The sequence below is a fragment of the Papio anubis genome, chromosome 1, assembly GCF_008728515.1.
Source record: "Papio anubis isolate 15944 chromosome 1, Panubis1.0, whole genome shotgun sequence".
Classification (NCBI taxonomy): Eukaryota; Metazoa; Chordata; class Mammalia; order Primates; family Cercopithecidae; genus Papio; species Papio anubis.
Window position 1 is genome coordinate 109,031,197 of NC_044976.1, and position 20,724 is coordinate 109,051,920.

The 20,724-nt window shown below is 44.0% G+C and overlaps 1 protein-coding gene across 1 annotated transcript in view; it reads right to left on the reverse strand.

Annotated features, from left to right (window-relative positions):
* The window catches only part of KCNA2 (potassium voltage-gated channel subfamily A member 2), a 39,861-nt gene extending 29,176 nt beyond the window's left edge, over positions 1-10,685 (reverse strand). The window contains exon 1 of the mRNA XM_009215007.4: positions 9,262-10,685. The gene's annotated coding sequence lies outside the window, so the exon portion shown is untranslated. The remainder of the gene's footprint in view (positions 1-9,261) is intronic.
* Positions 10,686-20,724: the final 10,039 nt, after the last annotated feature.

Below are 20,724 nucleotides of genomic sequence, written 5' to 3' on the forward strand. Positions count from 1 at the left end.
AGCAAACTAAGAAAAAAGGGAGTTGTTTTTCACCTCATAAAATGCATCTATGAAAAACCTGTAGCTAACATTATACTTAATGATGAAGGACGAAATGCTTTCCTTCTAACATCAAGAAGACAAGGATTTCTGCTTTCACCATTTCTATTTAAGATTCTATTGGAGCATGAACCTAGTACAATAAGGTAAGGAAAAGAAATAAACAGCTTCTAGATTGGAAAGTAAGAAGCAAAATTGTCTTTATTCACAGGTTGGCATGGTTATTTATGTAGAAAATCCAATGAATCTACCAGAAAAGCGACTAGAATTCATAAGTGAGTTTAGAGAGATATCAGAATACAAGATCAATGTACAAAAATCAATCATATTTCTAAATACTAACAACAAACAATTATAAATTGAGATTTAAAAACCCCATTTACAATAGCATTAAAATATAAAATACTTAGGGACAAATCTGAAAAAGGATGTGAAAGACCTATACACTGAAAATTATGAAACATTAATGGTAAAAATGAAAGGCCTAAATAATTGGAAAAATAGACTGCATTCCAAGGTCAGAATATTATCAAGACATCACTTCTTCTCAAATTAATCAACGTATTCAATAGAATCTCAATAAAAATCTTGGCAGAATTTTTAACAGAAATTGACAAATTGAGCTATACATTACTGCAAAGAACCTAGAATAACCACTGCAACCAAGGCTGCAGTAATAAAAACAATGTGGTATTGGTGTCAAGATAGACAAATAGATCAATGGAGTAGTAAAGAAAGTCCATAAATTGATTCACACATATATGGACAATTGATTTTTTATAAAGACGCAAAGGTAGAAAGAAGTCTTTCAACAAATGGCACTGGAACAACTGAACAGCTATATGCAACATGAACACATGTACATAGACCTTTTCCTAATGTCATAAACAAAAATCAGCTCAAAATGAATCATTAGACCTAACCAAAAGAGCTAAAGCTATATACTTTCTAGAAAAAACCAGAAAATGTTTTGACCTTGTTACTCAAAGATGTCTTAGATATGACACTAAAGAAGCATGATGTATAAAAGAACAAATTGATAAATTAAACCTCGCTGAATTAAAAACATTTGCATTTAAAAGACACAATTAAGAAAATGAAAATATAGATCCAGGCTAGGAAAACATATTAGCAAATGCTACAAAAAATTATTTTTTGTAGAGACAAGGTCTCGCTATGTTGCGCAAGCTGGTTTCAAACTCCTGGCCTCAAGCAGTCCTCCCGCTTTGGCCTCCCAAAATGCTGGGATTATAGGCATGAGCCACCGCACCCGGCCCCTCTCTGCTCTTTTCACTCCATCTAACAAGGAACTCACATGCAGAATATATGAATAATTTCTATAACTCAGTAAAAAAGAAAAACAAATTTAAAAATGGGCAAGATAATTGAATAGACATTTCACCAAAGAACATATACTAATGGATAATAAGCACATGAAAAGATATTCCCATCATTAGTCATTATGAAATACAAATTAAAAGCACAATGATCAGAACAGTAAAGACAAAAAAAAAAAAAAGAAGCACAGGAAGATATCATACACACTACAAAACTGTAATATAAAAGACTGTTGGTGAGAATAGGGAGAAATTGAAACACTCATTCATTGTTGGTGAAAATGTGAAATGGTGAATCTACTTTGGTAAATAATTTGTAGTTTCTTTAAAAAGTTAAGCATACACCTACCATATTAGCAATTTATTTATAGGTATCCATCCAAGAGAAATAAACACATATGTCCAAAGACTTATGTAAGAATACTTATAGCAAGAATAGTCAATATAGCCAGAAACAGAAAGGAGGAATCCAAATGTCCACCAACTGCTGGATTAACACAATGTGCTATATCCATACAATGGAATGCTATTCAGCAATAAAAAAGAAATAGACTACTGGTATATGCTATAACATGGATGAACCTCAAACATGCTAAGTGAAAGAAAACAGACATAAGAAACACATATTGTATGACTCCACTCCCGTGAAATTTCCAGAAATGCCACATCTATAGAGAAATAAAGCAGAACAGTGGTAGCCTGGGGCTTGGGGCGGGAGTAGGGATTGAATGAAAACCGGCAGGAGTGAACTTTTGGGGGTGATGGATATATAAATCTCTAAATTTACCAAAACATTAATACTTAGTCTAAAAATGAATGTATTTTGTACAGTATAAGTTATACCTCGATAAAGCTATTAAAACTACACAATAACAACCACTACTACACATGCTGGGAAAAATGATGGGAAAAATGTGCCAATATGCCAAAAACGGTTATGTTGAGATCATGTTGCGAGTGGATTTTCTTTTTTATTTCTTAGATTTTCAATAATCTGCAATACATTTATCGTGAAAAATATAATAAGTGGCAAGTCTTGGGAGATGGAGGTTGATATTGGTGAAAAGTCTGATTGGAAAGGCATTCTTATTTTGAAGGTTCTTTCTAGGTCCCACGGCCATTTGGAAGTAATAAAATCAATAAGACTGGGGCTGCCAATAAAAAACCTTGACATCATCCTGACTTCTTCCTCCTTCATTTTTAAGACTTCGTCTCCAAGTCTTGGCAATTCTTCTGTTAGAGTAGGGATAGTTCAGTTTCTTTCTGCCCATTCTGGCCACACAGCCCTTGCTCAGCCCTTGTCCCACTGCAGAAGCATTCTAACGGGTCTGCTAGCATTGTAAATACATTATTTGTAATGGGTAGGGAAATGCCCCACTACTTATTCCATATTGTAAAACCTCAATAATCAGAAGAGTGTGGTAGTCCCAGTACGTGAATAAACAGATCAATGGAATTGAATGGGAAGTTCAGACACAGCCTGAGTACATTTATAAATTTGTATAGATAAAGGTGACATCTCATATAGCAATGAGAGTAGGGATGGCTTTTTAATAAATGGTGTAACGACTACTGAATAGCCATCCCACACCCTCTACCAGTGTAAACTCCAAATAAACTGAAGATTCAAATGTAAAAAGTAAAATTCTATTACTAGGAGAAATCTCAGGGAAGTATTTTATAATCATAAAGAATATCTTTCAATAGATGACTCACAATACTAAAGCCATAAAATAAAAAATTGATAAATTCAGTTACAAGAGCAACAAAACTTTTACATGGTAAAAATATGGTAAGAAAATTCAAAGAAAAATGATAAAGTGGGAAAAATATCTGTAACTCATCATCCAGACAAATGGCTAATCTCCTTCATATATAAAGAGCTGAAAGAAGTCAATAAGGTAAAAGGTAAGCAATACAATAAAACAGTGGGAAATGGCAATGAACAATTAGTCCACAGACAAAGAAGTGCATGTGCTCCTTAATATGTGAAAAGATACACTCCTTCACTCAAAATTAAGAGAAATACATATTAAAGCTACACTGAGACATCATATTTTTTGACCTATTGATTTGGCAAAAGTTCAAAAGTTTAACTATATATTTGTCTTTGCTGTGCTCTCAAGAAACAGGCCCTCTCATTCATATATTGCAGGTGGGAGTGTTAATTGGTTCAGCCCCATGGAGGCCAGTTTGGCAACAGTTTTCAAAATTGCCAATACATTTACCCTTTGACCCAGAAATCACATTTCTGGGAATTTATTCTATGAATACACCTGAGTATATTAAAATGACATATGCACAAGGTCATTCATTGCTGCATGATCTGTAATAGTAAAAGACTGGAAACACCCCAACTGTCTATCACTAGAGGACTGGTAAAATAAACTGTGTTAGAGCCATACATGGAATACTATGCTACTATAAAAATGAAACAGGTGTATTTCTATGTTTTGATATAGAAAAAAGCTCTGGATATATTATAAAGTGAAAAAAAGCAAGGTAAACCAGTATATTTAGTATGCTACTTTTGAGTATAAAAATCAGAGGAAGGGAAAGATATATTTGTATTTGTTCATATCTGCACAAAAAGTACTAGAACGATACACAAGAAATGAATCTCGGTGGTTATCTACAGGGATCATGGAATGGAGTGGACAGGGCAGAGTAAGAATGAGACATCTCAGTGTGTATCTTTTATGATTTATTATTATGGTTTTTTGATTTATGTGAAATATTACTATTCAAAACAAAAAGTAAAAATCTCTTGAAGTTCACCATTAACGCATGTTAGAAAACATACATACACAACCATGTTGAAATGTTGTTCCCACAGTCCACACAATCAAGTGTAAAACTCCTACACCTGCCCTCAAGAGTCTCAATTTCCCAGCTTTATCTCAGCCCTCACCTCTACACAGGCCTCAGGCACCAGCCAGACCAGGCTGGTTCTGGTTCCGTGAGAACACCATGTGCTCTGGGACCTGAGTCTTTGTTTCTTCCACCTCCCTGCATGGAATTCCCAACCCTACCAGTTAATAACTTTCAAGACCCTCTTCCTGCATCTCCAGTGAAGTCTTAGTATAAGAAGAATGTGATGATGAGGATGATGATGATGATGACACCACTGTTTACTGGGCACCTATTGTGCTAGGCATTGCACTAAGTGCTTTATTGCATCTCATTTGATCTTACCATCAACCATGTGAAGGAGGAATTGCTATCTCTGTTTCACATACACAGGAAACTGAAAACAGAAGAGGTAAAACCAGACATGGTGCAGCACCACAATCCAAACCTTGGTATCTGGGGTTAGACAGGCTTGGCCTAGACTCCCAAATCAGCTCCTTTCTGGCTCAGTAACCTTAGAAAGTGACATCATCTATGGAAGGTTTAACTTAATCATCAGTAAAATGGTAATAATTAAAATGCTTATTTCATGGAGTTGTTCAGGATTAATGGGACACTGGAAAGAAAACACTCGGCATACCGCTTGGCACATAGTAAGTGTTCAATTATTGGCTAGTCACAAAGTCCTTATAGTACCAGATTTTATCCACTGTCCATGTTGAAGTCTTTCCCCCTTGAAGTGTGAAGTCCTAACCACCCAAGCTTCTTGTTTATACAGACAACACCATGCCAGTCAATGCTATGTTCTCTTTCTCTATCTTCATTTGTCTTTATTTCATCTGTTAGATCATAACGGTTTCAAGGGCTAGGACTAGCTCCTGGGTTTCTCTCTGTGCTCCCTCATTGGACCCAGCACTTAGTAGATACTCAATAAATGTTTATTGATTTTGTCTGAAGAAAGTGGGTAGGAAAGGAAAACAAAAAGGGAGAAGGAATCTAAAATAAAACAAGAGACATCTAAGGACTAACATAATTATAAAAAATGTTAATGCAACCCTTGAGCCCAGAAGTTCGAGATTGCAGTGAGCCACCATCCCACCACTGCACTCCAGCCTGGAACAACAGTGAGACCCTGTCTCAAAAAAAAAAAAAAAAAAAAAAAAAAATAATAATAATGCCAGGCTTGATGGGGAGAAAGTGAAGAGGGAGAAAATCCTATGAGGTGGACAGGAAGTGAAATAGCAAGAATAGGAAGTGGGAAAAGAGGGTACTGAAAGTGGTGCAATACAATGAGGGAAACACATTTAGAGGGACTCTTGGGCAACATTGAATTTCCTCATTTCTTGAATTCATTAAGATATGGATGATTAAAATGAGATTAAAAGGCCACCCCTAACTCCCAAGTTAGTCTTATTGTTTAGAGATGATGGTGGTGGTTGAAGGGTTTTTAACTGATCACAAGTTGTTCTTGTGCCCTGACCGGGGAAAAGACAGTATGTAGCCCTGAGCATTAGTGGGCCTGGGTGCTGCAAAGGCCAGGAAGCAGTCCTCCGTTCTGTCCTCCACACTGGGTATGTCTTGATTGGGAGTTTGCATCTAGTTTTGATCCATGGACTTTATAAAAAGAGGGAGCAGGCCGGGCGCGGTGGCTCACGCCTGTAATCCCAGCACTTTGGGAGGCCAAGATGGGCGAATCACGAGGTCAGGAGATCGAGACCATCCTGGCTAACATGGTGAAACCCCGTCTCTACTAAAAAATACAAAAAAACTAGCCGGGCGAGGTGGCGGGCGCCTGTAGTCCCAGCTACTCGGGAGGCTGAGGCAGGAGAATGGCGTAAACCCGGGAGGCGGAGCTTGCAGTGAGCTGAGATCCGGCCACTGCACTCCAGCCTGGGGGACAGAGCGAGACTCCGTCTCAAAAAAAAAAAAAAAAAAAAAAAAAAAGAAGGAGCAGTGGGAGAGTCTAGCAAAGTGGTTGGGGAATGAAATGCTGCCCCCTTCGTCCATGATCATCCTCTGAAACCCCATTCATCCTGTTAGGTTCACTGTGAAGAAGCCTCCTGGGTGTTAGAAAGGGCCTGACCATCCTCCATATTCCACTGGTTTCCACTTGTTGACAGTACTCACACAAAGCTATTTTGCATAAGAGAAATGAGAGAGCAAAACTCCCTCACCCCAGACTGGGAACTCCTTGAGAGCAGACAGCCATTGTGTTCATCTCTGTACTGCCTGATGGGGGCCTTGTCCAGTGTCTGGCACCTGGTGCCTGACTTAAAACAGGTGCCCCATAAATATCTGTTTGTTGAGGCATCTCTGTAGAGGACTGGACAAGAGGTGATGACTTGAAAGAATGCAGGAGGTCAGATTAGATGCCCCACTGCAGTGCTTCTGTGACACCCTGGACTTCCCACACATTATCACCAGTCTCACAAAATTCATCTGCACATTTTAGGCCTCTCTCCCCCAACCAGATCCTTTAGAGCAGAGATGAACTGACTTGTGCTAAAAGCAGGTGCTAGATGATTGTTTATTGAATACATGGACACAACTTCATAATCCTGTAGATTGCTTTAGAGCTCAGCAGAGCTAATTCCCCTGGGAATCATGGTGGTGCTGCACCATGCCTGGTTTTACCTCTTTCTTGGCAGCAAGACCTGATGTGTTCTCTTCAAATTTGCATTTGATATCATTCATCTCCCAGGCCAGATCCCTGAGGATCCTCAAGAATAGCTCCCAAATGTTGGCTGTGTAGTAGAATTGCCTGGGGAAGCTTTTAAATCCTAGTGCTCAGGTCACATTTTGGATAAATTCAATCAGAATGTCTTGGGGTAAGAGCCTGAGTTCAGTGGCTGTTAATGATCTCCAATTACCACCAAATGACCAAATGATCCCCAATCAGTGAGTGATTTTTAAGGACCCCACCAATGGCCCCAAGATCATCATTGCAGACAATCCCCAGTGGATATGAAAGTTTGGGAACTACCGGTTTCGGAAATGCATTTTACTATAGAAATTGAGTAAGTCTCAATATATCGGAAAATTAATAATGAGACCTGTGTCCCTGACACAACATAAATGGAGGTGCCACTGTAGAACATTTATCAAAGGATCTGGTGTGACAGCTGGAATTTGTCCAGATGCTGTTAACGTTTGTAGATCATCCTGAGAAGTAGTTCAGTGAGGCACCTCTTCCTCAGCACAGTTACTCTCTCCTTCACCTGTGTGTTTATTCACCACTTTAAATTATTTGTTGCTATGTTTTTCTCCTCACTAGTTGTGAGCAACTTGAGGGCAGGAACTGTGTATCCATAAGCACACTGAGCGTCTGGTGTCTAACCCTCGGTGGATGACAGACACCTGCTTGTGACATAAATGTGTCAGTGAATTCACTCACTCATTTATATACTCATTCAACAAATGATGATAGGAACAGACAGAAAGGTATGGTATTGGCAGAGAACAGGAGTTAATTAAGCAGAGAGCAAAACAAGGAGACTGAATTAAAGACAGGGAAGTAAAAGCTGAAGAATAAGAGAAAGAAAAGGGTATTCATTTATCATTTGAATTCATGTAATGCAGTGGTGGGTAGGTTTGACTGGAAGAGGCATTTTTTAAAATCAAATGGACTCAAAAGTGAGTTAACATCTCTAAGTGCTCTGTACTTTTTTTTTTTTTTTTTTTTTTTGCAGGGCGGGGGGAGCGGGGGATGGAGTTTTGCTCTTGTTGTCCAGGCTGGAGTGCAATGGTGCCATCTCGGCTCACCGCAACGTCTGCCTCCCGGGTTCAAGTGATTCTCCTGCCTCAGCCTCCCACGTAGCTGGGATTACAGGCATGCACCACCATGCCTGACTAATTTTTGTAATTTTTATTTTGTTAGAGACGGGGTTTCTCCATGTTGGTCAGGCTAGTCTCAAACTCCCGACCTCAGGTGATCCTCCCACCTCGGCCTCCCAAAGTGCTGGGATTACAGGTGTGAGCCACCGCACCTGGCCAGTGCTCTGTACTTTTTCTCCTTTTTAGGATATTTAGTCACAAGTAAAATAAATGAGTTACTATATATTATTTGCATACCACCCCTTTTCTCTTCCAAGTTCTACAAAGGCAGATCCTACTTGTGTCACTCATCTCTGTGTCCCCAGCACCCAGCATGGCATGACCCACACAATGGGTGCTCAGTAAATATTTACCAAGCTATTCAACGGATTCACGGATTCAGTTCTTCTATTACCCAAAATCATCACGTCATCTTCATCTCAAAGTTGTTTTGAGGAATAACTTAGATAAAATATATAAGCACTGGGCACATGGTAGGCATTCAGTGATTGTTAAGTCATTATTATAATTGAGAAAAACAATAGACACTAAGCACCTACTTTGAAACAGACCTTATGCTAAATGCCGTGCAAAAAGGGACAATCAAAAGTGCCAAGAAATTGCATCTTTTAAAAGCTGTATGGGTTTGAGGACCCCATTGTCACTGCCTCCCCCTGCGCTCTCCCCAAAGAGCCTCGGCAAAAACCAGTATTCACTCACAATCATCTACCTGGCCACACCCCAGGCAGCCAGCCCTGGAACCGCTAAGCCTGGTCTTCCTTTCCACAACCACCAGATGGCAGCACAAAGCACACGGATGGACAATGCTCCGTGCAGGAGGGCTGCCATCTCGAGCACAGGTCTGGCCTTGGTCGGCTGCTTGGGAGTCAACACTTAATGCTTTGCGATCGGTCCCTTCCTTTCCACTTCCAAGCCTCTGACCCCATCCCTTCACCCTGGAGTTACCTCACACCTGCAGGGTCCTCATTCACAATCCTTCCCAGAGTACCTGGAGTGCCTTCCTTTCGCCTGCATTCCTTTACTGACCCCCATGTTGCTTTTCATGAAGGTGCCAAATCCGTTATCTCGCCCTTGAAGTGTCTCACCATCGCAGCTCACCTTACTCCTTGCTGCACCCCAGCAATGGCCTACCAGTCACCTCCTGTTCTCTGTCTTTGCTCACATCACTCCCTGCCTGCTATGTCCACACATGCATGCTCACCCTTGCTGCCCCTCCTCTTCACCTCCTTGAAAGCCCAGCAGAGGCTCTCCTGCAGAAGTCTTCACGCTGGAAACCAGATGATGGCTCACTCTTCTATGTGCCCCATCACCACTTCCTTTCTTGGTAAGTGTTCAAAGGGTTTCAGGTTCGAGGTGACCTGGTTGCATGATGCTTCATCAGCAATCTTCAGGTGTTTCCTGTCACCCCAGCCAGGGACTGCAAGAACAGGTTTTTCTCTTAAGAGAGAAACTGAGCACTGGCAGACTAGCAGGGGTCGGTGAGCCATGCAGAGTTAGGAAGAGCAATCAGCACTTGGAAAACATGGCGGGAGACAACAGGGAAGGCGAAGGGAGTTGTGTATAAGTAATTCATTGTGACTAGAGCTCAGTGTACAAGCAATAAAAGAGAAGTGTATGGAGAGGGTAGCAGGGACCAGATCTTACAAGGTCTAGAAGACTCTGCCAATGTTATTTGGACTTCACTTTGGAGATAGGGGAGTCTTAAAGGATTTTAAGCCAGAGGGGTGACATGACTGGATTTTTCTATTAAGGAAGATCACTCTGGCTGCTGTGGGGGATAGACTGCTGGGGGGGCAATGACTGCAGGGCATAGGGAGACCACCTGCTGGGAAGCTGTTGCAGTGGTCCAGACAGAGATGTGGGTATGAACTAAAAAGAGATACTGCAGGGATGGAGTCAGTAGGCTAAACAAGCCCTGTAGACCTGTTGAGTCTGAGGGGTCCGTGGGATACCTGAGTGGGGAGTACAATGGGATTTGGATGTTCCTGCGGGGAGCTTGGGAGATAGGCCTGGGCTGGATCTAGAAGTCTGTATGGATGAGGCCTCTGACATGGATGAGATTAGGCAGGGAGCAGGGGTGCATGTAGAAGAGAAGAGAGGAAAGTGGGAACATTTAAAAGCCTAAAGACAAGGAGGAGCCAGAAAAGGAAATGGAGAAGGTACAGCCATAGATAGAGGAGGAATCAGGGGAGAGTGATGTCTTGGAAGCCACGGGTGAAAGCTGGCTAAAGGCAGCTGAGAGGTCAGGCAAGACGAGACTGAATGTGTCATTTGGAGGAAGCCACACGGAGGTCACAGTCTCAGTGGAGCCGTGTTGGGCAGAGGCGGAGCTCCGTGGGTTGAGTGAGTGGGCAATGAGGAGGTAGGAACGGGTTTGTAGGTACTCTTTGAAGACATTTGATTGTAAATAAAATGATGAAATTACGTGGTAGGTGAAGGGAATGTAGGATTAAAGAAGGTTTTATTTGTTTAAGGGTTTTCGTTTGTTTTAAGATGGAAGAGACTTATAGAGAGAAATAGATACAAAATGAGTAGTTGAAGATCCAGGAAAATAAGGAGAGAGAATTCCTGGAGGGGAGAAGTAAGAAGGGATTCAGAGCACAGGTGGAGGGGTCATGCTCGGTAAGACCTGCGACACTTCTTTATTTTTATTTTATTTTTTGAGATGGAGTTTTGCTCTTGTTGCCCAGGCTGGAGTGCAGTGGTGCAATCTTGGCACACTGAAACCTCCATCTTCCGGGCTCAAGCGATTCTCCTATCTCAGCCTCCCAAGTAGCTGGGATTACAGGAGCCCGCCACCACGCCCGGCTAATTTTTGTATTTTTAGTAGAGATGGGATTTCACCATGTTGGCCGGGCTGGTCTCGGACTCCTGACCTCAGGTGAACCACCTGCCTCAGCCTCCCAAAGTGCTGGGATTACAGGTGTGAGCCACCTCGCCTGGCCCAGACCTGGAACACTTATTTGATCATAGGAGGTGAGAATGGATTGGAATTGGCTTTGGCTGAGAGTACAGGGGCTGGCTGAGGTGAGGGTCCTCAGGCACCTGGAACTGAAAGGTCTTCTCTAAGACAGACTGAACTCTGCCCAGATCTTGGTGAAAAGGAAGGATGTGGCAGTACTTCCTCTCCTTGTGGCTGTGGGATTTTCCCCATCAGGACCCCTAGACTGGGTAAAGGAGTGAGAAGGCCACCATGTTATTGATGCAGGGTGGGACTGTGCTGGTGAGGGAGCAGAAAAGGGGTTATTGGAGTTGGAAATCTTGCAAGAAAGTACTTAAAGCAATGCCTAAGGGTTCTGGGCTACTGGACTGGTGGGAGTGCTGACAGTAGGACACTGATAGGCTGGGAGAGAAGACAGTGCTCAAGGGTGGAAGGTATCAAAAACATGCCAGAGACCATGCATATGGGATTCAGAAGCAAGAAAGCGTGAAGGCAGAGAGGTGAGAGTGGGATGTTTGAGCTTAAAATTCCCAAGGAGTGCAAGTCCCGTCAAAGTTCAGGATGTGGCCTTGAGTGGGGTCCCTAAGCAGAGTCAGGGTGTAGGAGCCTGGAGAGGAAAAGGTCAAAGGTATTGGCCTCCAGGATTCTGGATGTCAGGGTGAGGACTGAATTTGAGGGGAAGGCTGTGAGCCAGGTGCCAAGGCCTTGGATGGCTGAGGAGTGAATGGGTGGGCAGCTCTGAGAGGGGGTCTTGTCGTGTTCTAGATACTGAAAGATGAGCAGGGGATGCCTCAAAAGGCCACTGGGTGTAGTCCAGCCCTAGGTCAGCTGTGCTTGGGTGACTTGCCTGAGGACAGGTAGCAAGAAAGTGGCTGAGACAAAACAAAAATTAACTTTATGTCTGTAATCACTTAACTCTTCCAATCCTCACGGACTGATGGTCTGTACAGATGTTCTGGTTCACTAAAAGCTTGGGGTTGACAAGACTTTTTATTCTCCTGAATTTGTAGTACATATTCACCATGTGACTTTTAGAAACGCATGTCATATTCTACCAGCCTCAGTTTCCCCCTCTGAATGCCAAGAGGCTGACCAGAGCGGCGAGTGTTCAGCCTTGTCAGGTGGAGCCCCAGTGATTCAGTGGAAGAGGCTAAAGGTACTTGGGTGGTGTTGCAGAGCTGGGGGTGGAGACATTACAGGGAATCTGTAGGGGATCAGCTCCTGGCCCCGCCTTGGTCTCCAGCTGAGCAGCTACCCTTGAACCTGCCAGAATCCTAGACTTCTGCATGAGATTTTGTTTGGAAAGAGGATTCTGCTGCCTAAAACAGTGTGAAAAATCATGATCTTGCCCAGCCCTGACACTGCATGAGTCTGTTGCCTTCCTGTACTGGAAGGAGTACCCTTGGCAGTGTGTCCCTGCTGCTCGCCGCTGTCAATTTTAATGCCTAAGCGCTTGGCAGGAACATGGGCAGTGCCAGGACCTCTGTAACACACTTGGCAATGAGCTGATGCTCGTTAGTGGTAGTTGTGATGCCTCTCAGAAATCTGACTTTCCTGAAGTGGTTTTGATGGGCCAAGGGCTTGGGTGCTCCTCAGTGACCTTGATGATGAATTACATCCGGGATCCAGTGAGTAGAACAGACAGGTTCTTTAGCTGAGGAACAAAGCCCAGACCTGTTCTTCATCACCTAGCCCCAGCTGGGATCTCTTGTTGCCAGGCTGGCAGCTGTGAGGGATCACTGGGCCACCAGGAAGCCTTCCCAGCTGGGACTGTTCTGAAGATTTGTGCCAGAGGAACTACATCTGTGAGTCACTGCTCAGCGGAAAACCCAGCTGCTCAGCTCAGCCCCGGCCCCAGTGCCCCGGGGAAGGACCAGAAGGCAGAGTGAGAATAAAAGATAGGCTGATTTGCTTTTCTCAGTTTCCATAGCAGGTTATCATATTTGCAGTTCTTCATTTCATGAGGGAAGTTGAGAGTGGAACTGGAATCAAAAGAAGTACTCAGATGGTGAAGCCCGTAGCTGTTGGGTGTGGAGGTTTTGGCTGAGCCACCAGAGATACTCCTCTGGCCCTCGGGGTCCTTACTTTGACTCATCACCGTTTTTTTTTGTTTGTTTGTTTTTTGTTTTTTGTTTTTGATCCACAGGAGGCTACAGCCAGGCTCACAGTCTGGCACATGGCATTTCTGGACAGTGAGAATCAGGAAATGGGGGTGACCCACTTCTTAGAGTGGGTCTGATGAATCATGGGAAAATCTCTCAATATTGAGACAGAGATACTGGAAGGAGGATGAGATTTGTTTTATAACAAGAGGGATGCTTGGTGTCATGGCTGCCTTCTCAGAAGGGAAGATCGGCCAGGTGTGGGCCTGAAAGCCATAGGTGTTAAAGGGCTGACCCTGAAACAGTCCCTGCAAGGATAGGGGTGGACCATCAGGACCATGATGGGAAAGTGCTGGTGTTTGGGATGTCACTTCCCACAAAGTGACAATCACTGCAGAGGCCAAGAAGCCTCCCACTGGGTTTGGAGGGTCACTATCTCTTCAATTAAAGTAAGGCAAATTCTTAGCTGCCAAGGAGACGAGGTGACTTTGGGTTCTAGTCTCAGATGAGTCCTAGTGGGATAGAAGCCTGTCTTGCTCTGCTTGACGCAGACCAGACATGATGGGTAGGACTTAGTTCCACAACGGATGTGGGGAGTCCTGTGAGCAGGTGGGAGTGTGTCTGGAGCATGCCTAGAATTATGGGCCCTGCATGGTAAAGGTCCTGCAAACCAAGCCAAAATGGGGATGCTTGTAGGGCTGGGGATGTTTAGCCTAGAAAAGGGCACAGGAGGCTAGTGTTTTTGGAATCCCTGTTGCTACAGATGGCAGAACTGAGGCCAATAGATGGAGATAACAGGAAGAAAAATTGTGACTCACCAGAAATAAAGCTAGCTGATATTTTAAGACAGTAAAGTCTAATGGTTAAGATCTTGGACTCTAGAGTAGAGTCACAATGGGCACCACCCTGAATCCTGCCCACAGATGTGGGTCTGCGACCCACTTGGTATTGGCCTGCCCTGCCCTGGGATTTAAAAACTTGCATCAGTCATCAGCACAAATTGGGAGATTATGCTTACAAATCTATATGGATAGCCTCTTTTTAAAAATCTGAGGATCTGATCACCCATGTTTCTACTCTCTCCTGTAACAATAAATTGGACGTGGGTGGCAGCTGCCTCTTCTGAATAAACAGTTGCACTGTGGTTTTTCACAAGTGCTACTTCCTCCACCTTTCTTACATTTGCACAGTTTCACGGATTCCCAGGTGTCTGTAGGTATTGTAGTTTGCAACCCTGTTCTAGTTAAGAACTGAGGGTTTGTAACCTGGCTTTGCCAATTTTAAGTTACTGTGACCTTAAAGAAGGGGGTCAATTTCTCTAAGCCACAGTTTCCTTATCTGAATATGAGAATCATAATAATACTTACCATGAGTTAAAGAACTCATCACCCTTTTTTTTTTTCTGATCCACAGGAGGCTACAGTCAGGCTCATAGTCTGGCACATGGCATTTTCTGGACAGTGAGAATCAGGAAATGAGGGTGAAGGAATGGCTGGCAAGGAGTGAAGCACGGCATGAGAGCTCACCAACTCTTAGCTGGTGGAACGCTGTCCAACAGTGGAGGAGGTAGCCTTGGGAGCTCTATCACCAATGCTGGACCTGCAGAGGGGCTGCATGACCTGACAGTAGCCAGGACTATAGAGGAGGACAGCCATCAAGAACTCTGAAATAAGTGGATCATGCAGCAGTACTCCTTGGGCTCTTCCCAATGACCAAGTCAAAGGTGTTGGTGTAGAGCTTCTTTTGATGCTCATTAAAATCAAATTTGAGGCCAGGTGTGGTGGCTTACACCTTTAACCCCAGCACTTTGGGAGACTAAGGCAGGCAGATTGCTTGAGCCCAGGAGTTTGAGACCAGCTTGGGCAACGTGGCAAAACCCTGTCTCCACCAAAAAACAAACAAACAAACAAATAAACAATAACAACAACAACAAAACCCCCCAAATTAGCCAGGCATGGTGGTCCATGCCTGTATTCCCAGTTTCTTGGGAGGCTGAGATGGGAGGATTACCTGAGCCCAGGGAGGTCGAGACTGCTGTGAACTGTGATTGCTCCTCTGCACTCCAGTGTGGGCAACAAAGGGAGACCCTGTCTCAAAAATAAGTAAAATAAAATAAAAATAAAATAAAATTGATTTGATCTGGAAGGAAATTTTATAGAAAAGAATGTGTCACCTGGAGTAACGTACATCCACTTGGGAGGCTGCCGTGTGCTCATAGTGAGTTGGAGTTCCAGCCCCAGCTGATGGTGGGTGGGAGCATTCCCCTGCCCCTTCCTGCTCTGCCACAGGGCTCCTTGGAGCTCACTGGCAGCATGTCCTCCCTTGGTAGCTGGATAGGCCCCTCAGTGGGCTGTGCAGGCTGAGCAGCCATGGGGGACAGCTAAACCCATACCCATACCTTGGCTCTATGACAGAGTGGTCCAGCACTTCAGGACCTGCCTGGGTCCTGGGTCTGCCCCTGGGTGGGGCCTGGGTGGTATGGATTCTCTTTGGGTGGTCTGGACTCAGCCTGATGAGAGAGCCTTTGGTGGCTGGTTTCCATTGGCCCCTGAGAAGCCCTCTGCTGGAGCGGCATGGAGTGACTGAGAGAGTCAGTTCTGTGTCTTAAGCCGTCATGTATTTTCTGGTTCTGGAAGCAGAATCTGCTTTATGTGCTTCAGATGCTGAGCCAAGGGCAGACACATCCTTATTCTCAGAGAGCCACTACAGGGGAGGAAGCAGGGGTCTACTGGCCATGAGCACAGCAGTACATGCCGCATATCTGCCCGACAGCCTGGGAAAAAGCTTGGGGGAGAAAGAGGGCTCATCAGGCCTGGAGGCTGCAGGAAGCCAGCCTCCTGGGCTCTGAGGATGGTGCCATGACACCAGTGCTGAGGACTGGTGGGCATAGTGGGGTGAGTTGAATGAGCTGGGAATTCGTGTTCTGAATCTATTTCCCCCACTGCTTCTCCACTCCTCTGTTCTCTCTCCCCTCTCTTCAGCATTCACTGTAGCCTTGATAATTAGAATATCATCACAGTCAGTGAGCAGCTGTCAATGACCCATCTCCTTGTCTCAGCACTAGGTGGTGCTTGTATCTCCCTTCTGACTGGCTGAGGAAGCAGGGCAGCAGGAGGCAGGTACTGGTCCAGAGCCCCCCTTCTTGCAGAATCATTAGGCAAAGCTCCCGGCAGCCTAACTTATGCAGATGTCAGAGCTCAGGCTTTGGTTCTTGTACTTGAGCTAATTGGCATCTTTGGAGAAGCTTTTCAGCCTCTGGCCTGTGGGCACCTGTCCCTGAGGGGTGGCCCATCATTCAGCCTTGGTCTTTGCATTAGGCCTGTATTGCTGCTGAGTTTTCACCCCAAGCCATGTCTGATGGCCTTTGGCTGGAATCTGGGATGGTAGAAAGCTGTTGAGACAGTTGGGTCTAAATTAAATATTAGATCTGAGTGGGTTTCATGTATTTCATAGCATAATTTTGTTGGGATATTTATTTGCTCTTCTCCTGGTTCTCTCGAATTAATAATGGAGTAAAATCCGTTTTGACATTCAGCACTGATTTGCTTACATTCTGCTGAAGTGCACCTGCTCTGTGAGAGAGTGGGTGTGTCAGGAGCCTGGGAGAAGTGGGGGCAGACAACAGAAACTTCAAAGGAGAGGCATGGTTTGGGCACTGACTTTATATGTGAAAATGTGATTCAGCCTTAAACTTGTGGGTCACCTGCTAGATGACAAGCGCGAGATCAGACTCCAGTGGGAGAGTAAAATCATGGAAGATACTGTCTTCTTTCAGGAAGCTTATGTTGGGGAAATAACAGCAAACACAACAATACCAGCTAAAGAGCAGAGTGCAAAGACAGGTGGCTCTCCCCTATTCCACTGCACATACACCCACAATCAAATACACATATGTATACATTTGGTCAAACCTGTGAAGACCAAACCAGGCTCTGGGTTTTGGGACTGGGGTCATCAAGACCTACAGGTAAAATCTCCTCTTTTCAAATCTGCATTTCCTTATAGCAAAGTGGTGAGAGCACAGGTCCTAGAGCCGGAAGGCCTGCCTGAGAATCTGGCTCCCTCCGTACTAGCTGTTTATGCCTGGACATGCCACTTAACCTGTCTGTGCTTCAGTTTCCTCATCTGTAAAATGGGAATTTCAGTGTCTATTTCACAGATTTGCTGAGAGGTTTAAATAAGTTAAAACATGTACATGCTTCAAACAGTGTCTGGCACATGGACTGTGCTCAGTGGCTATGACTGTTGTTCCAAAGATCTGACCACTTTTCACCGCTTGCAGAGGTAAATGATAGATGTTCAGACCATAAGGGAAAAACAGAGGCCCATTTTTAGGATGAGAAAGTGGGACAAATAATACAATATCTGCTTGGTTTCAGGAGAGGAGAGGGTCCTGGAAACTTGGTGCTTCTTACACAGCTGCTAAGCCCCAACTCAATTCAACTCATCAAAAGTATAATGAGGATCTGCTGTGCACAAGGTATGTAAGCATTGTGGGGAAACAGGTGCTTCAAGTATGGAGCCCATCCTCTACCTCGGGAGGTGGAACAGACAGATACAAACAAAGAGTAGGACATGATAAATATCACAAACACTCAGGAAGACCCTAAGTTGTGAGAAGGGAGGAAAGCCCTCATGAGTGTTGGAGAAGAAGATATCAGGGACAGCATACATCAGAACAGGAAGGCAGAAAAGCTTGAGAACAGGACAGAGTCTATTTTGGTTGGAGCAAGCTTGGGTGAGAAAGGGTGTTGGGCTATCAATGGAGAGTGTGGGATGCAAAGGCAGGGTGAGTTGGCACTTCATCAACAGAAAATGGAAGGCCACTGAAGGCTTTCTGAGCAGGAGTAGAATCTTTTTATATTTTAAAACTAACAGACTATAGTAGGTGAGGAAGATGGAGGGATGAAAGACGACAACATTTGTTCATTTGTTTGTTTTGCCTGGGTGACTATCCGCATGATGGTATCTGCTAGAGATAGGGAAGTCAGAAGGAAGGGCCAAATCACTGGAGAAAGAAAATGCTTTGCTTGGACAGTCTGCATGGGAAGTTCCAGTGAGTCATCCTGGTGGCAATGACTGGCAGATTGTTGGAAATGGAAGAGCTAAAGAGAGAGAGTCTAAGAATAGAGATAGGGATTTGGGAGTTAGTGGCAAATAGAGTCAAACTATGAAAATGTATATGATGGCCTGAGAAGAAATTATAGGAGAAGTAAGAAGGACTAAGGGCTGAGCCTGGGAGACAGGACATGGAGGGGAAAGGCAGCTGAGATGAGCCTTGAAGAAGACTGAAGAGGTATAATTACTACTGAGGAGAAGCAAGGCAGTTCAGTGTGATGGATGCCAAAAGATGAAGAAGTCAAGGAGGTAAGACCCAAAGAAAGGCTACTTTTGGGCTCCTGGTGACCTGGGAGAGCCATCTGCGTAGAGTTCTGGGATGGGCAGGGTGAGAGAGCATGGTAGAGCAAAGGGTTGTGGGAAGATCTGAGAGGCTTTGTAGAATTAAGGGAAGAGATGAGATACTAAGCACATTAAGTCTTGCCTGTCTTCCTAATGCATGAATTAAGATCAGAAAAGAGAACTAGAGAAAGAGGCTGGATGGCTGCCAGAAGCCAGAATATTAAGAAATTGGGCCGGGCGAGGTGGCTCACGCCTGTAATCCAAGCACTTTGGGAGGCTGAGGCGGGCGGATCACAAACTCACGAGTTCGAGACTAGCCTGGCCAACATGGTGAAACCCTGTCTCTACTAAAAATACAAAAATTAGCTGGGTGTGGTGGCAGGCTCCTATAATCCCAGCTACTCGTGAGGCTGAGGCAGGAAAATAGTTTGAACCTGGGAAGTGGAGGTTGGAGTGAGCTGAGATCACGCCATTGCATTCCAGCCTGGGTGACAGGGTGAGACACTGTCCCCCCACCCCCCCCCCAAAAAAAAGAAAAAAAGAAATTGGTATTAGTAGCAGAAATGCAGAGTGTGAGAGGGTGTATATAAATGGATCACTAAGAAGACAAAGATTGTTTATAAAATAGAATTGCCTGATTACGAACCAAATACGAATCAGTTATAATATGTTAATATAAAACATTTTTTCTTAAGGAAAACAACTTAGACAATATCAAATATATTTAAAATGTTGGGTAGGCAATGGTTATGAAGGGGGAGAAGCATGCACTTCTCCAACTGCACCATCACTAGCCACATGACTTCCTGTGAGTTATGACCCCTCTGCTTCACATTCTCATCTGTGTAATGGGGATACTAACACTTTTCAAGGTTTTTGCGTTGTTGTAAGGACTGAGTGAGCTATTGAGGAATCTGAATGCAAAGGAGTTATTATCCCAGTGCCTTGTGCATGGTGAGTAGGTGCTGAGTAAGTATTAACTATCATCACTGTTAGCTTTTCTTGGCTGTCGGTAGCGCAGTCTTGGAGAGAACAGTTTGGCATTCTGGGCCCTGATATTTAGCTAGATGGATGCTCAAATGCTTGCCTTGGGTGGATAAATGCAGCTGAAGTAGAAGTGAAAGATCGTGTGTGACTAAACAAAAGAGAAAAGGGAAGAGAAAGGAGAGGTTTAGTGCATTTGTGAGTGAGTGAGTGTGTGTGTGTGTGTGTGTGTGTAGGGAGAGAAGATGGTAACAATGTTAGGAGAAAGGCAGCATTTCATGACTGGCAGAAATGGGTTCCATGGTACCACTGCATGGTCGACTTAGATCCGGGAAACTTGTGGTTTCACAATTCACAGTTGTGAACATTGGTGCTCTTTATCAAACCCTTCAGTCAAAACTGCAAATATACAGTCCAGAACCACAGATTTCTTTAATTTTGACTTTGTAGCTAAGTCATCCTAATCAGGGACTCTCTATCCTACCCACACCCAAACTCAGTAAACCCAAAGAATACTGAGAATATCAGACCAAAATATTTGGTGTACAGTTTGGATTTGTGTTCTGTCTTCTCCAAGTCTCAATTTTCTTCTCTGTGATGATTGCCTAATGTCTACCTTTTTGAATGTCTATGGAGATATGTTTAAGTACTTGGTAATCTGGAATGTGCTAAATAGAGGGTTTTTTTTTTGTTTTGTTTTGTTTTGTTTTGTTTTGAGACAGAGTCTCGCTCTGTCAACCAGGCTGGAGTGCAATGGCACTATGTTGGCTCACTGCAACCTCCGCCTCCCAGGTTCAAGCGATTCTCCTGCCTCAGCCTCCCAAGTAGCTGGGATTACAGGTGTGAACCACGGCGCCCGGCCAGAGGTTATCTTTCTGTACTAGTTTTCTTTAATATTTTATTTTGGATTTGTTCTATGTGAATTTATCTGAAGTTGATTTGAACCTGTTTACATTGTAATCTGTAACACATTTTGGGCAATAAACTTCATATGCTGACTACTTAGCTTCTTTCGTTCATTTTAAATTTACTTCTCAAGTGTTCAGCTTCAGGGAATGCTCTTCAGGAACAACATTCCTGGATCTGGTGATCAAGAACCTTTGCTCTCATTTTTCATTTTCTCCCAGTCTGAGGAGGCCCTGACTCTGCCCAGTGAGGCTGCTCTCCCTCTGGTAATGCCCATCCTGTCAGCCACGATGTGAGTGTTCTTGAGCTCTGCCTTGTGCATGAGGTTTGT